We start from the raw sequence: 17,943 nt of genomic DNA on the forward strand, positions 1-17,943 counted from the left end.
CTCAAGCCAGCGCATGTCCAGGCCCGTCTGAAGTTTGCCAATGACCATCTGGATGATCCAGAGGAGGAATGGGAGAAGGTCATGTGGTGTGATGAGACAAAAATAGAGCTTTTTGGTCTAAACTCCACTCGCCGTGTTTGGAGGAAGAAGAAGGATGAGTACAACCCCAAGAACACCATCCCAACCGTGAAGCATGGAGGTGGAAACATCATTCTTTGGAGATGCTTTTCTGCAAAGGGGACAGGACGACTTCACCGTATTGAGGGGAGGATGGAAGGGGCCATGTATCGCGAGATCTTGGCCAACAACCTCCTTCCCTCAGTAAGAGCATTGAAGATGGGTCGTGGCTGTGTCTTCCAGCATGACAACGACCTGAAACACACAGCCAGGGCAACTGGAGTGGCTCCGTAAGAAGCATCTCAAGGTCCTGGAGTGGCCTAGCCAGTCTCCAGACCTGAACTCAATAGAAAATCTTTGGAGGGAGCTGAAAGTCTGTATTGCCCAGCGACAGCCCCGAAACCTGAAGGATCTGGAGAAGGTCTGTATGGAGGAGTGGGCCAAAATCCCTGCTGCAGTGTGTGCAAACCTGGTCAAGACCTACAGGAAACGTATGATCTCTGTAATTGCAAACAAAGGTTTCTGTACCAAATATTAAGTTCTGCTTTTCTGATGTATCAAATACTTATGTCATGCAATAAAATGCAAATTAATTACTTAAAAATCATACAATGTTATTTTCTGGATTTTTGTTTTAGATTCCGTCTCTCACAGTTGAAGTGTACTTATGATAAAAAATTACAGACCTCTACATGCTTTGTAAGTAGGAAAACCTGCAAAATCGGCAGTGTATCAACTACTTGTTCTCCCCACTATACCTTTTTAAAAAAGGTAGGGGCGTGGATTCAGAAAACCAGTCAGTATCTGGTGTGACCACCATTTGACTCATGCTACGCAACACATCTCCTTCACATAGAGTTGATCAGGCTGTTGATTGTGTCTGTGGAATGTTGTCCCACTCCTCTTCAATGGCTGCGAGAAGTTGCTGGATATTGGCGGGAACTGGAAAACGCTGTCATACACGTCCATACAGAGCATCCCAAACATGCTCAATGGGTGACATGTCTGGTGAGTATGCAGGCCATGGAAGAACTGGGACATTTTCAGCTTCCAGGAATTGTGTACAGATCCTTGTGACATGGGTCCGTGCATTATCATGCTGGAACATGAGATGATGGCGTCGGATGAATGGCACGACAATGGGCCTCAGGATCTCGTCACGGTATCTCTGTAGCTTATGCCTGCCCATACCATAACCCCACTGCCACCATGGGGCACTCTGTTCACAACGTTGACATCAGCATACCACTCACCCACACGACGCATACAAGCTGTCTGCCATCTGCCCGGTACAGTTGAGACCATCGAAGGTGAGCATTTGCCCACTGAAGTCGGTTACGACGCCGAACTGCAGTCAGGTCAAGATCCTGGTGAAGAAGAGGAGCACGCAGATGAGCTTCCCTGAGAGTTTCTGACAGTTGTGCAAACCCATAGTTTTTGTTGTGCAAACCCACAGTTTTAGTTGTGCAAACCCACAGTTTCATCAACTGTCCGGGTGGCTGGTCTCAGGCAGTCCCACAGGGGAAGAAGCTGGATGTGGAGGTCCTGGGCTGGCATGGTTGTGAGGCCGGTTTGACGTACTGCCAAATTCTCTAAAACGACATTGGAGAGGCAGCATATGGTAGAGAAATGAACATTAAATTCTCTGGCAACAGCTCTGGTGGACATTCCTGCACTCAGCATGCCAATTGCACGCTACCTCAAAACTTGAGACATCTGTGGCATTGTGTTGTGTGACAAAACTCCACATTTTAGAGTGGCCTTTTATTGTCCCCCTGCACAAGGCGCACCTGTGTAATGATCATGCTGTTTAATCAGCTTCTTGATATGCCACATCTGTCAGGTGGATGGATTATCTTGTCAAAGCAGGATTGCTTACTAACAGGGATGTAAACAAATGTGTGCACAAAATTTGAGAGAAATACGCTTTTTGTGCGTATGGAACATTTCTGGGATCTTTTATTTCAGCTCATACAACTTTACATGTTGCGTTAAATTTTTGTTCAGTGTACATACTGTATATAAAACATCAAACATGTTGTTATATACAGTCGTGGTCAAAGGTTTTGTGAATGACACAAATATTTTATTTTCACAAAGTCTGCTGCCTCAGTTTTTATGATGGCAATTTGTATATACTCCAGAATGTTATGAAGAGTGATCAGATGAATTGCAATTAATTGCAAAGTCCCTCTTTGCCATGAAAATGAACTTAATCCCCCAAAAATATTTCCACTGCATTTCAGCCCTGCCACAAAAGGACCAGCTGACATCATGTCAGTGATTCTCTTGTTAACACAGGTGAGAGTGTTGACGAGGACAAGGCTGGAGATCACTCTGTCATGCTGATTGAGTTAGAATAACAGACTGGAAGCTTTAAAAGGAGGGTGGTGCTTGAAATCATTATTCTTCCTCTGTTAACCATGGTTACCTGCAAGGAAACATGTGCCGTCAGCATTGCTTTGCACAAAAAGGGCTTCACAGGCAAGGATATTTCTGCTAGTAAGATTGCACCTAAATCAACCATTTATCGGATCATCAAGAACTTCAAGGAGAGAGGTTCAATTGTTGTGAAGAAGGCTTCAGGGCGCCCAAGAAAGTCCAGCAAGCACCAGGACCGTCTCCTAAAGTTGATTCAGCTGTGGGATCGGGGCACCACCAGTGCAGAGCTTGCTCAGGAATGGTAGCAGGCAGGTATGAGTGCATCTGCAGGCACAGTGAGGCGAAGACTTTTGGAGGATGGCCTGGTGTCAAGAAGGGCAGCGAGGAAACCACTTCTCTCCAGGAAAAACATCAGGGACAGACTGATATTCGGCAAAAGGTACAGGGATTGGACTGCTGAGGACTGGGGTAAAGTCCTTTTCTCTGATGAATCCCCTTTCCGATTGTTTGGGGCATCCGGAAAAAAGCTTGTCCGGAGAAGACAATGTGAGCACTACCATCAGTCCTGTGACATGCCAACAGTAAAGCATCCTGAGACCATTCATGTGTGGGGTTGCTTCTCAGCCAAGGGAGTGGGTTCACTCACAATTTTGCCTAAGAACACAGCCATGAATAAAGAATGGTACCAACACATCCTCCGAGAGCAACTTCTCCCAACCATCCAAGAACAGTTTGCTGACGAACAATGCCTTTTCCAGCATGATGGAGCACCTTGCCATTTTTTAAAAATTTTATTTCACCTTTATTTAACCAGGTAAGCCAGTTGAGAACAGGTTCTCATTTACAACTGCGACCTGGCCAAGATAAAGCAAAGTAGTGCAATAAAAACAACACAGAGTTACATATGGGGTAAAAAAACATAAAGTCAGAAATACAACAGAAAATATATATACAGTGTGTGCAAATGTAGCAAGTTATGGAGGTAAGGCAATAAATAGGCTATAGTGCAGAATAATTACAATAGTATTAACACTGGAATGCTAGATGTGCAAGAGATGATGTGCAAATAGAGATACTGGGGTGCAAAAGAGCAAAATAGATAACAATATAGGGATGAGGTAGTTGGGTGGGCTAATTTCAGATGGGCTGTGTACAGGTGCAGTGATCGGTAAGGTGCTCTGACAACTGATGCTTAAAGTTATTGAGGGAGATAAGAGTCTCCAGCTTCAGAGATTTTTGCAATTCGTTCCAGTCATTGGCAGCAGAGAACTGGAAGGAATGGCGGCCAAAGGAGGTGTTGGCTTTGGGAATGACCAGTGAGATATACCTGCTGGAGCGCAGACTACGGGTGGGTGCTGCTATGGTGACCAATGAGCTTAGATAAGGCGGGGATTTGCCTAGCAGTGATTTATAGATGGCCTGGAGCCAGTGGGTTTGACGACGAACATGTAGTGAGGACCAGCCAACAAGAGCGTACAGGTCACAGTGGTGGGTAGTGTATGGGGCTTTGGAGACAAAACGGATGGCACTGTGATAGACTACATCCAATTTGCTGAGTAGAGTGTTGGAGGCTATTTTGTAAATGACATCGCCGAAGTCAAGGATCGGTAGGATAGTCAGTTTTACGAGGGCATGTTTGGCAGCATGAGTGAAGGAGGCTTTGTTGCGAAATAGGAAGCCGATTCTAGATTTAACTTTGGATTGGAGATTCTTTATGTGAGTCTGGAAGTTGAGTTTACAGTCTAACCAGACACCTAGATATTTGTAGTTGTCCACATACTCTAGGTCAGACCCGTCGAGAGTGGTGATTCTAGTCGGATGGGCGGGTGCTAGCAGCGTTCGATTGAAAAGCATGCATTTAGTTTTACTAGTGTTTAAGAGCAGTTGAAGGCTACTGAAGGATTGTTGTATGGCATTGAAGCTCGTTTGGAGGTTTGTTAACACAGTGTCCAATGAAGGGCCAGATGTATACAAAATGCCATAAGGCAAAAGTGATAACTAAGTGGCTCGGGGAACAAAACATCTAAATTCTGGGTCCATGGCCAGGAAACTCCCCAGACCTTAATCCCATTGAGAATTTGTGGTCAATCCTCAAGAGGCGGGTGGACAAATAAAACCCCACAAATTCTGACAAACTCCAAGCATTGATTATGCAAGAATGGGCCGCCATCAGTCAGGATGTGGCCCAGAAGTTAATTGACAGCATGCCAGGGCGGATTGCAGAAGTCTTGAAAAAGAAGGGTCAACACCGCAAATATTGACTCTTTGCATAAACTTAATGTAATTGTCAATAAAAGCCTTTGCACTTATGGAATGCTTGTAATTATACTTCGTATACCATAGTAACATCTGACAAAAATATCTAAAAACACTGAAGCAGCAAACTTTGTGAAGACCAATACTTGTGTCATTCCCAAAACTTTTGACCACGACTGTACATGCATACAAACTCTTATATTTCATGAATCACTGACATTTTGTTCAATATAGGGGGAACATTTCTCAGAATGCATTAGTTTTACACTCAAGTTGACCCTTTGGCTTTGGTGGAAATATAATTGGCTATTCTTAGCACTATGGTTAAACGAGTATATGAACGTTGTTTCCAGAGAAAAGTGATATATTCTTTGGTATCTGGAAGTGTGATCTTTCCGATTCAATTTAACTCTCATATACTACAACTTTTTTATTTTATTTTTATTTTATTTCACCTTTATTTAACCAGGTAAGCCAGTTGAGAACAAGTTGTCATTTACAACTGCGACCTGGCCAAGATAAAGCAAAGCAGTGCGATAAAAACAACAACACAGAGTTACATATGGGGTAAACAAAACATAAAGTCAAAAATACAACAGGAAATATATATACAGTGTGTGCGAATGTAGTAAGTTATGGAGGTAACAAGATAACTAATAATGTAAGCATACTGTGTCCATAATAAGTATATAGGTTGTATGTTGGGAGCTTTTGGGAAAGAGCACAGTTAGAAAGATATGGCATATAGAAGCAAACCGGATGGACATCATGAAAATGATCGGAGAGGTTGAGAGTAGAAGAAGTTCAGGAGCAAAAACAAATATAATAGAATTATTGTAAAATTGACTGTGTCCATAAGGTGTAGATAGTAAGTATAGGCTGGAAGTAGAGGCCTGGGCATTGTTGTTCACTAATTTACCCGAAGTAGGGAAAGGATGGCGGGGTTGAAAAGTAATAAAGGGGAGTATATATATAAAAAACATGGGGGATTGGAAATGATGCAGACAATTACATTGATTGAAGTTACAATCTATCTGCAATATTAAGCTGATCTACCCCCAGGAAAAAAAACAAAAAGTATATACAGTGGGGAGAACAAGTATTTGATACACTGCCGATTTTGCAGGTTTTCCTACTTACAAAGCATGTAGAGGTCTGTAATTTTTATCATAGGTACACTTCAACTGTGAGAGACGGAATCTAAAACAAAAATCCAGTAAATCACATTGTATGATTTTTAAGTAATTAATTTGCATTTTATTGCATGACATAAGTATTTGATCACCTACCAACCAGTAAGAATTCCGGCTCTCACAGACCTGTTAGTTTTTCTTTAAGAATCCCTCCTGTTCTCCACTCATTACCTGTATTAACTGCACCTGTTTGAACTCGTTACCTGTATAAAAGACACCTGTCCACACACTCAATCAAAAAGACTCCAACCTCTCCACAATGGCCAAGACCAGAGAGCTGTGTAAGGACATCAGGGTTAAAATTGTAGACCTGCACAAGGCTGGGATGGGCTACAGGACAATAGGCAAGCAGCTTGGTGAAAAGGCAACAACTGTTGGCGCAATTATTAGAAAATGGAAGAAGTTCAAGATGACGGTCAATCACCCTCAGTCTGGGGCTCCATGCAAGATCTCACCTTGTGGGGCATCAATGATCATGAGGAAGGTGAGGGATCAGCCCAGAACTACACGGCAGGACCTGGTGAATGACCTGAAGAGAGCTGGGACCACAGTCTCAAAGAAAACCATTAGTAACACACTACGCCGTCATGGATTAAAATCCTGCAGCGCACGCAAGGTCCCCCTGCTCAAGCCAGCGCATGTCCAGGCCCGTCTGAAGTTTGCCAATGACCATCTGGATGATCCAGAGGAGGAATGGGAGAAGGTCATGTGGTGTGATGAGACAAAAATAGAGCTTTTTGGTCTAAACTCCACTCGCCGTGTTTGGAGGAAGAAGAAGGATGAGTACAACCCCAAGAACACCATCCCAACCGTGAAGCATGGAGGTGGAAACATCATTCTTTGGGGATGCTTTTCTGCAAAGGGGACAGGACGACTGCACTGTATTGAGGGGAGGATGGATGGGGCCATGTATCGCGAGATCTTGGCCAACAACCTCCTTACCTCAGTAAGAGCATTGAAGATGGGTCGTGGCTGGGTCTTCCAGCAAGACAACGACCCGAAACACACAGCCAGGGCAACACTAAGTGGCTCCGTAAGAAGCATCTCAAGGTCCTGGAGTGGCCTAGCCAGTCTCCAGACCTTGGAGGGAGCTGAAAGTCCGTATTGCCCAGCGACAGCCCCGAAACCTGAAGGATCTGGAGAAGGTCTGTATGGAGGAGTGGGCCAAAATCCCTGCTGCAGTGTGTGCAAACCTGGTCAAGACCTACAGGAAACGTATGATCTCTGTAATTGCAAACAAAGGTTTCTGTACCAAATATTAAGTTCTGCTTTTCTGATGTATCAAATACTTATGTCATGCAATAAAATGCAAATTAATTACTTAAAAACCATACAATGTGATTTTCTGGATTTTTGTTTTAGATTCCGTCTCTCACAGTTGAAATGTACCTATGATAAAAATTACAGACCTCTACATGCTTTGTAAGTAGGAAAACCTGCAAAATCGGCAGTGTATCAAATACTTGTTCTCCCCACTGTATATATATATATATATATATATATATATATATATATATATATATATATATAGTGAGGGAGATAAGAGTCTCCAGCTTCAGAGATTTTTGCAGTTCGTTCCAGTCATTGGTAGCAGAGAACTGGAAGGAATGGCGGCCAAAGGAGGTGTTGGCTTTGGGGATGACCAGTGAGATATACCTGCTGGAGCGCATACTACGGGTGGGTGTTGCTATGGTGACCAATGAACTAAGATAAACCGGGAATTTGCCTAGAAGTAATTTATAGATGACCTGGAGCCAGTGGGTTTGGTGACGAATATGTAGTGAGGGCCAGCCAACAAGAGCGTACAGGTCACAATGGTGGGTAATATATGGGGCTTTGGTGACAAAACGGATGGCACTGTGATAGACTACATCCAATTTGCTGAGTAGAGTATTGGAGGCTATTTTGTAAATGACATCGCCGAAGTCAAGGATCGGTAGGATAATCAGTTTTACGAGGGCATGTTTGGCAGCATGAGTGAAGGAGGCTTTGTTGCGAAATAGGAAGCCGATTCTAGATCTAACTTTTGATTGGAGATGCTTAATGTGAGTCTGGAAGGAGAGTTTACAGTCTAACCAGACACCTATGTATTTGTAGTTGTCCACATACTCTAGGTCAGACCCGCCGAGAGTAGTGATTCTAGTCGGGTGGGCGGGTGCAAGCAGCGTTCGGTTGAAAAGCATGCATCTAGTTTTACTAGTGTTTAAGAGCAGTTGGAGGCTACGAAAGGAGTGTTGTATGGTGTTGAAGCTCGTTTGGAGTTTTGTTAACACAGTGTCCAATGAAGGGCCAGATGTATACAAAATGGTGTCGTCCGCATAGAGGTGGATCCGAGCGTCACCAGCAACAAGAGCGACATCATTGATATACACAGAGAATAGAGTCGGCCCAAGAATTGAACCCTGTGGCACCCCCATAGAGACTGCCAGAGGTCCAGACAACAGGCCCTCCGATTTGACACATTCAACTCTATCTGAGAAGTAGTTGGTGAACCAGGCGAGGCAGTCATTTGAGAAACCAAGGCTATTTAGTCTGCCAATAAGAATGAAGTGATTGACAGAGTCGAAAGCCTTGGCCAGGTCGATGAAGACGGCTGCACAGTACTGTCTTTTATCGATCGCGGTTATAATATCGTTTAGGACCTTGAGCGTGGATGAGGTGCACCCATGACCAGCTCGAAAACCGGATTGCATAGCGGAGAAGGTACGGTGGGATTCGAAATGGTCGGTGATCTGTTTGTTAACTTGGGTCTGTAACAGTTTAGATCTAGAGTGTCACCCCCTTTGAAGAGGGGGATGACCGCGACAGCTTTCCAATCTCTGGGGATCTCAGACGTTACGAAAGAGAGGTTGAACAGGCTAGTAATAGGGGTTGCGACAATTTCGGCGGCTAATTTTAGAAAGAAAGGGTCCAGATTGTCTAGCCCAGCTGATTTGTAGGGGTCCAGATTTTTCAGCTCTTTCAGAACATCAGCTGTCTGAATTTGTGTGAAGGAGAAGCAGGGGGGGCATGGGCAAGTTGCAGCGGAGGGTGCAGAGCTGGTGGCCGGGGTAGTGGTAGCCAGGTGGAAAGCATGGCCAGCCATAGCAAAATGCTTGTTGAAATTCTCGATTATTGTAGATTTATCGGTGGTGACAGTGTTTCCTAGCCTCAGTGCAGTGGGCAGTTGGGAGGAGGTTCTCTTATTTTCCATGGACTTTACAGTGTCCTAAAACCTTTTGGAGTTAATGCTACATGATGCAAATTTCTGTTTGAAAAAGCTAGCCTTTGCTTTCCTAACTGATTGTGTATATTGGTTCCTGACTTCCCTGAAAAGTTGCATATCGTGGGGGCTGTTCGATGCTAATGCAGTACGCCACAGGATGTTTTTGTGCTGGTCAAGGGCAGTCAAGTCTGTGGAGAACCAGGGGCTATATCTGTTCTTAGTTCTGCATTTTTTGAATGGGACATGCTTATTTAAGATTGAGAGGAAAGCACTTTTAAAGAACAACCAGGCATCCTCTACTGATGGAATGAGGTCAATATCCATCCAGGATACCCGGGCCAGGTCATTTAGAAAAGCCTGCTCGCTAAAGTGTTTTAGGGAGCGTTTGACAGTGATGAGGGGTGGTCGTTTGACCGCGGACCCATTACGGACGCAGACAATAAGGCAGTGATCGCTGAGATCCTGGTTGAAGACAGCAGAGTATTTAGAGGGTAAATTTGTCAGGATAATATCTATGAGGGTGCCCATGTTTACAGATTTAGGGTTGTACCTGGTAGGTTCGTTGATAATTTGTGAGAGATTGAGGGCATCTAGTTTAGATTGTAGGTTGGCCGGGGTGTTAAGCATATCCCAGTTTAGGTCACCAAGCAGTACGAACTCAGTTCACATATGGTGTCCAGGGCACAGCTCGGGGCTGAGGGGGGTCGGTAGCAAGTGGCAACAGTGAGAGACTTATTTCTGGAAAGGTGGATTTTTAGAAGTAGAAGCTCAAACTGTTTGGGCACAGACCTGGATAGTACGATAGAGCTCTGCAGGCTATCTCTACAGTAGATTGCAACCGTACCTGGCAAGTGTCTTCACTGACATTTTCAACATGTCCCTGACTGAGTCTGTAATACCAACATGTTTCAAGCAGACCACCATAGTCCCCGTGCCCAAGAACTCTAAGATAACCTGCCTAAATGACTACCGACCCGTAGCACTGACGTCTGTAGCCATGAAGTGCTTTGAAAGACTGGTCATGGCTCACATCAACAGCATAATCCCAGAAACCCTAGACCCACTCCAATTTGCATACCGCCCCAACAGATCCACAGATGATGCAATCTCTATCGCACTCCACACTGCCCTTTCCCACCTGGACAAGAGGAACACCTACGTGAGAATGCTATTCATTGACTACAGCTCAGCATTCAACACCATAGTGCCCTCTAAGCTCATCACTAAGCTAAGGATCCTGGGACTAAACACCTCCCTCTGCAACTGGATCCTGGACTTCCTGACGGGCCGCCCCCAGGTGGTAAGGGTAGGTAACAACACATCTGCCACACTGATCCTCAACACGGGGGCCCCTCAGGGGTGCGTGCTCAGTCCCCTCCTGTACTCTCTGTTCACCCATGACTGCATGGCCAGGCACGACTCCAACACCATCATTAAGTTTGCCGACGACACAACAGTGGTAGGCCTGATCACCGACAACGATGAGACAGCCTATAGGGAGGAGGTCAGAGATCTGGCCGTGTGGTGCCAGGACAACAACCTCTCCCTCAACGTGACCAAGACAAAGGAGATGATTGTGGACTACAGGAAAAAAAAGAGGACTGAGCACGCCCCCATTCTCATCGACGGGGCTGTAGTGGAACAGGTTGAGAGCTTCAAGTTCCTTGGTGTCCACATCACCAACGAACTATCATGGTCCAAACACACCAAGACAGTCGTGAAGAGGGCACGACAAAGCCTATTCCCCCTCAGGAGACTAAAAAGATTTGGCATGGGTCCTCAGATCCTCAAAAAATTCTACAGCTGCACCATCGAGAGCATCCTGACTGGTTGCATCACCGCCTGGTATGGCAACTGCTTGGCCTATGACCGCAAGGCACTACAGAGGGTAGTGCGTACGGCCCAGTACATCACTGGGGCAAAGCTCCCTGCCATCCAGGACCTCTATACCAGGCGGTGTCAGAGGAAGGCCCTCAAAATTGTCAAAGACTCCAGTCACCCTAGTCATAGACTGTTCTCTCTGCTACCGCACGGCAAGCGGTACCGGAGTGCCAAGTCTAGGTCCAAAAGACTTCTCAACAGCTTCTACCCCCAAGCCATAAGACTCCTGAACAGCTAATCATGGCTACCCGGACTATTTGCACTGCCCCCCCACCCCATCCTTTTTACGCTGCAGCTACTCTGTTAAGTATTTATGCATAGTCACTTTAACTCTACCCACATGTACATATTACCTCAACTACCTCAACTAGCCGGTGCCCCCGCACATTGACTATGCAACGGTACCCCCCTGTATACAGTGGGGAGAACAAGTATTTGATACACTGCCGATTTTGCAGGTTTTCCTACTTACAAAGCATGTAGAGGTCTGTAATCTTTATCATAGGTACACTTCAACTGTGAGAGACGGAATCTAAAACAAAAATCCAAACAATCACATTGTATGATTTTTAAGTAATTAATTTGCATTTTATTGCATGACATAAGTATTTGATACATCAGAAAAGCAGAACTTAATATTTGGTACAGAAACCTTTGTTTGCAATTACAGAGATCATACGTTTCCTGTAGGTCTTGACCAGGTTTGCACACACTGCAGCAGGGATTTTGGCCCACTCCTCCATACAGACCTTCTCCAGATCATTCAGGTTTCGGGGCTGTCGCTGGGCAATACGGACTTTCAGCTCCCTCCAAAGATTTTCTATTGGGTTCAGGTCTGGAGACTGGCTAGGCCACTCCAGGACCTTGAGATGCTTCTTACGGAGCCACTCCTTAGTTGCCCTGGCTGTGTGTTTCGGGTCGTTGTCATGCTGGAAGACTCAGCCACGACCCATCTTCAATGTTCTTACTGAGGGAAGGAGGTTGTTGGCCAAGATCTCGCGATACATGGCCCCATCCATCCTCCCCTCAATACGGTGGAGTCGTCCTGTCCCCTTTGCAGAAAAGCATCCCCAAAGAATGATGTTTCCACCTCCATGCTTCGACGGTTGGGATGGTGTTCTTGGGGTTGTACTCATCCTTCTTCTTCCTCCAAACACGGCAAGTGGAGTTTAGACCAAAAAGCTCTATTTTTGTCTCATCAGACCACATGACCTTCTCCCATTCCTCCTCTGGATCATCCAGATGGTCATTGGCAAACTTCAGACGGGCCTGGACATGCGCTGGCTTGAGCAGGGGGACCTTGCGTGCGCTGCAGGATTTTAATCCATGACGGCGTAGTGTGTTACTAATGGTTTTCTTTGAGACTGTGGTCCCAGCTCTCTTCAGGTCATTGACCAGGTCCTGCCGTGTAGTTCTGGGCTGATCCCTCACCTTCCTCATGATCATTGAGGTGAGATCTTGCATGGAGCCCCAGACTGAGGGTGATTGACCGTCATCTTGAACTTCTTCCATTTTCTAATAATTGTGCCAACAGTTGTTGCCTTCTCACCAAGCTGCTTGCCTATTGTCCTGTAGCCCATCCCAGCCTTGCGCAGGTCTACAATTTTATCCCTGATGTCCTTACACAGCTCTCTGGTCTTTGCCATTGTGGAGAGGTTGGAGTCTGTTTGATTGAGTGTGTGGACAGGTGTCTTTTATACAGGTAACGAGTTCAAACAGGTGCAGTTAATACAGGTAATGAGTGGAGAACAGGAGGGCTTCTTAAAGAAAAACTAACAGGTCTGTGAGAGCCGGAATTCTTACTGGTTGGTAGGTGATCAAATACTTATGTCATGCAATAAAATGCAAATTAATTACTAAAAAATCATACAATGTGATTTTCTGAATTTTTGTTTTAAATTCTGTCTCTCACAGTTGAAGTGTACCTATGATAAAAATTACAGACCTCTACATGCTTTGTAAGTAGGAAAACCTGTAAAATCGGCAGTGTATCAAATACTTGTTCTCCCCACTGTATATAGCCTCCCTACTGTCACTTTATTTTATTGTATATATAGCCTCCCTACTGTCACTTTATTTTACTTCTGCTCTTTATTTCTCAACATTTTTTAGTTGTTGTTTTATTCTTACTTTTTTGTTTAAAATAAATGCACTGTTGGTTAAGGGCTGTAAGTAAGCATTTCACTGTAATGTCTAAACCTGTTGTATTCGGCGCATGTGACCAATAAAATTTGATTTGATTTGATTTGATTTTACCCCATTGGCAGTTCTTTCGAGACGGAAAATATTGTAGTTGGGGATGGACATTTCTGAATTTTTGGTGACACTGCTAGAACATCAGGGTTGGCGGAGTGTGCTAATGCAGTGAATAACTCAAACTTAGGGAGGAGGCTTCGGATGTTAACGTGCAAGAAATCAAGGCTTTTACGGTTACAGAAGTCAACAAATGATAACGCCTGGGGAGTAGGAGTGATACTGGGGGTTACAGGGCCTGGGTTAACCTCTACATCACCAGAGGAACAGAGGAGGAGTAGAATAAGGATACGGCTAAAGGCTTTAAGTACTGGTCTTCTAGTGTGTTGGGTACAGAGAAAAAAAGGGGCAGATTTCCGGGCGTTGTAGAATAGATTCAGGGCATTATGTACAGACAAGGATATGGAAGGATATGAGTACAGTGGAGGTAAACCTAAGCATTGGGTAACGATGAAAGAGATAGCATCACTGGAGGCACCGATTGAGTCGGTCTCCGCGTGTATGGGGGGTGGGACAAAGGAGCTATCTAAGGAAGGTTGAGCTGGGCTGGGGGATCTACAGTGAAATAGTACAATAAGAAATAACCGAAACAGCAATAAGCAAGGCATATTGACATGGGAGAGAGGCATAAAGCAATCACAGGTGTTATTCGAGAGAACTAAGACAACAGCTGGTAATGGCGACAAAGTTTGGGCTGAGGCTAAACATAAACAGGATGCGGTACCGTATAAAGGAACAGTCCAGCAGGCATCAGCTGTATAGCTGAGTTATTATAAGGTCCGGTGAACAGCAATAGGAGAGTTCGGAGGTAGTTCGAGGGCTTCTACCGAACTGGCGAGCAAGAGGCCACGGCTTGCGTGTGCTAGCGGGCCGGGGCTAGCAGATGGATCTTCGTGGTCGACGTCGTAACGGGAAGCCTGTTGAAACCACATCAGACGATTTCGTCGGCAGACCAGTCGTGTTGGAACGGCAGGGCTCCGTGTCAACACTAGGAGGTCCCGTCTGGTTGACAGAGAGGTAGATAGCCGGGAGATGGGCCTGGCTCGAGGCTAGCTCAGGGCTGATTATCCAACAACTACATCCATTTGGTTGCAGCTAGCTAGTTGCGATAATCCGGTATTAAAGGTCCAGTGATTCAGTGATTCCGGCAGAAAAACCGATATGTTCTGGGTCGATAACGCGCTGTGCAGACAGTGCAGACTGGCCGATAATAGTCCAGACTAGAGCTGGCTGGTAGGTAGTGCAGGCCACGGACAATGGTGAAAAACCGCTAACGGTGGCTAATAGCAAGTAGCTAGTTAGCTGGCTACTCCCGTCCGGTAGACAGAGAGTTAGATAGCCGGGATACAGGCCTGGCTCGAGGCTAGCTCGAGGCTAACTGGTGCTTGCTTCGGGGGCAGCGGTGATTAGCCAACAGCAACATCCATCCGGTTGCGGCTAGCTAGTTGCGATCCGGTGTTAATGTCCAGTGATTCAGTTATTCCGGCAGAAAATCTGATGTTCTGGGTGAAAACCGCTAACAGTGGCTAATAGCAAGTAGCTAGTTAGCTGGCTAGCTAGTTTCAACTGGAGATTCTAGATAAAAGGTAAGTCAATAATAGAATCAGTTAAGAACAAATTCTTATTTACAATGACGGCCTACAGTGGAATTCCTTTGAATTACACTGATTTAACCTAAAATTCAAATTCTACATCCTGTGGGGTGTGGCCAATTTAATTTGAATTTCAACTCATGAGTTGAATATTTACATGTACGTCATTTAGCAGACGCTCTTATCCAGAGCGACTTACAGTTAGTGAGTGCATACATTTTTCGTACTGGCCCCCCGTGGGAATCGAACCCACAACCCTGCCGTTGCAAGCGCTATGCTCTACCAACTGAGCTACACGGAATAGGAGTGAATTCCAAAATTCTGCATTGAGCCCAACCCTGGCGTGTGTGAGAGAGCCTTCACCCTCTCTCCCTCCCTCTTACAGCCTCTTGCCCCTCCATCCTTCACTGAGCTTCTGATCTCTGTCTGTTAGACTAGACTAGAGACAACAAGCATCACATCAGACACAATGCAAACAGAAGGCCAGGTGATTGGGCTCCAATGATCTGTGTGACTTAGTGATGGGCTCTCTTGTGGTTATCTGTGTGTAAACAATGATAGAGCGTATTTGCACACCTCGGCGAATAACGGTGCGTTGATTAAAAGGGACTTCCAGTGTTTGAAACGACGGCGTGGGCGGCCCAATCTCCCTCCTCTGTTTGAGACAGTCAGCGTTCCACCGGGGAAACCTTCTTCACGACGATAACTCACACTATAACACTAAGCAGTAAGACGCCTCTCTAACCTTGGCTGATGTTGAAGTTGACAAGTAAGCAAGGTGTGATTTTAACGTTGATTTTCAACAATGATTAACCTTTTTTATTTTTTTATTTTAGCTAGGTACTAGAAGTTCCCTCTAAGTACCCTTGGCAGAGGCACAGGGGGAGGAGAGAAAAGTCCTGAGTCCAAATTAGAGCAGATTTAGAAGCATCCCAATTAGTGTCTGAGGGAGAGAGATAGGCCTGTCTGGTAGATGAGCACTGATAAAGCACCTAGGATCAATCATTAGCCTGCACACTGAGTCCCCAGACACCGCCATTGGCCACGGAGCTTGATGAGGTGGGCTGGAATGGACACAGTGTCTGTCTCCTTTGTCTACTGCTGTTGCTGTTACTGTTCCCTGGCACAACTCTGTCATCTGCCATGTGCTGCTGGGCTTTCTGTTCCAGAAATAGCTGGCCACATGTATGCAAAATCAGCATTGTACTGTATGCAAAATGGATTTCATATGCAGATCATATGCATATAATGTCTTCAGCAGGTCTGGGATCTGTTGTATGTGACAGGAATGTATCCTTTGCCAGAGGAGACAACCCTATATTGAAAGGTGGTTGTCTGTGCTGCAGCCTAGTGTGATTAGCTTGTTAGCCCTTATCAGTTCTCTTAACAAGCTCCGTAGTGACACCTCTCTGCTCCGTCTCAGGCCCCTGGTCATCTAGTAAATGTCACTATAATGACACACGCATTAACATTTACAGGTGCAGCAGGCCAAAAGAGATAATTGGGGACTGTAACCTGCAATGAAAAAGATAGATGTCAAGGATTCTAAAAATGAAATTTTGGTTGTAGAGTAAGTGAATGTTTTGGATCATTTAGGTGCATTTATTTTATGCACATATTTCATATCTCATTGTGCAGTCTTGTAAATGTGCAATGATTTCAGTATAAAGACCTCAGTGTTTAGAATTGTTTGGACAATGAGGTTGCTAAGGAACCATTACCATCCAATGGTCTTGTTATTCCTGATCCAGTTATAGGACTAGTAGTGCTTTAATTGGTAGAGTAATTGAAATGCAGAGCTCTGAAGGATCTATTCCTATAGTAGCATTGTTTAATTGTTTTTACATGGCCAATCAGTGTGTGTACCCAGAGGAGTGCCAGGGGACCTGTGCTAGCTAGCTAGCTTCATTTTCACTGTCACTACCCAGACAGGTTAATGTTCTCTTATTCCGGCCTTATTAAAAGCTGCTGCCTGCTACATATCCTGATCCCATACTCATCACGTCTCCTCTGCATCTCTAACCAGGTCTGGAGAGTTTTTATGATTTCCTCTGAAACATTTAAATTGCTTTTCGGTGTCTGAAATGAAGGAAATGGCAGTGGAATACTGACCCAACGAGCAAATAAAGTGTGTGAGGGCCAGGCAAGCTGTGATAATACCATGCTTAGAGACACTTGGCTCTAATAAGAGGTGTTTGATTGCTTTTTTAATGGATTTTTCCTCCTGTTGATTATGTTTTCGGCCGGCTGCGGGGAGGACAAGCTTTTTCATGATGCTGCTGCTTGAGTGAATCTGAGCTCAACATGTGAACTTGGATCCTTACTGTAGATATGTGAGGTACAGTAACAGTAATGCTTTAGAATATATGTAGATTGTTTATCTTTATAGCTTTGTCGTAGAGAGGAATGGTAAAAGATAAACCTATTCCTCACTGACTTTACACTGTCTAGGTATAAGGAGATTGATAGAGAAAGACCATACAATGACATGCCTGTTTAACCTAACAGATAACCTGCTCTTGGAGATGGACGCTTAGACACAGACATATAGCTAAGTAAATACAACTGTATCTTTAGGAAATATTTACCTTTCTCTGTGAACAGTGGCAGGCTAGCTGGCTGGCTGGCTGGCTGGCTGGCTGGCTGGCTGGCAGGCAGGCTGGGTGGGTAATGTTTGCTGTGCTGTGTGACCCGTACCCAGTGTTTTTTTTTTTTTAGCTAGAACACGTCCCAGTGGAAATCAGTGAATATGGTTGTTAGCTAGTAGAGCACAGAACCATCAGAGTCTGGGAAAGGAAACGGCTCCCCATCAATGCACTGCACTCTGCACTCCTGTGGACCATAGGAAGAGTAGCTGCTGCTAATGGGGATCCTAATAAAATACTTAATACTAAACTTCCTCCAGTCAAGAAATGGAAGCCATTTTGAACAATTTCCCTACAAATGTTTCTGTTCGTCCTACACTTGTGTTCACTCTAGGCAGCTGCATAACTGGTGGCGTATTTTTGTGTGCTTAGAAAGACTGTCAATATGCAAATGCAGGGTAATTAGACAATTTCCTTCA

At 45.0% G+C, this 17,943-nt stretch overlaps 1 protein-coding gene across 1 annotated transcript in view; it reads left to right on the forward strand.

Moving 5' to 3' along the window:
• slc35f1 (solute carrier family 35 member F1) overlaps positions 1-17,943 on the forward strand; it is a gene marked incomplete at both ends in the record, with an annotated part of 131,260 nt that overhangs the window by 82,339 nt on the left and 30,978 nt on the right. The gene's annotated exons all lie outside the window — the stretch shown is intronic.

The sequence above is a fragment of the Coregonus lavaretus genome, assembly GCF_964263955.1.
Source record: "Coregonus lavaretus genome assembly, chromosome: 31".
In the NCBI taxonomy this organism is placed as follows: domain Eukaryota; kingdom Metazoa; phylum Chordata; class Actinopteri; order Salmoniformes; family Salmonidae; genus Coregonus; species Coregonus lavaretus.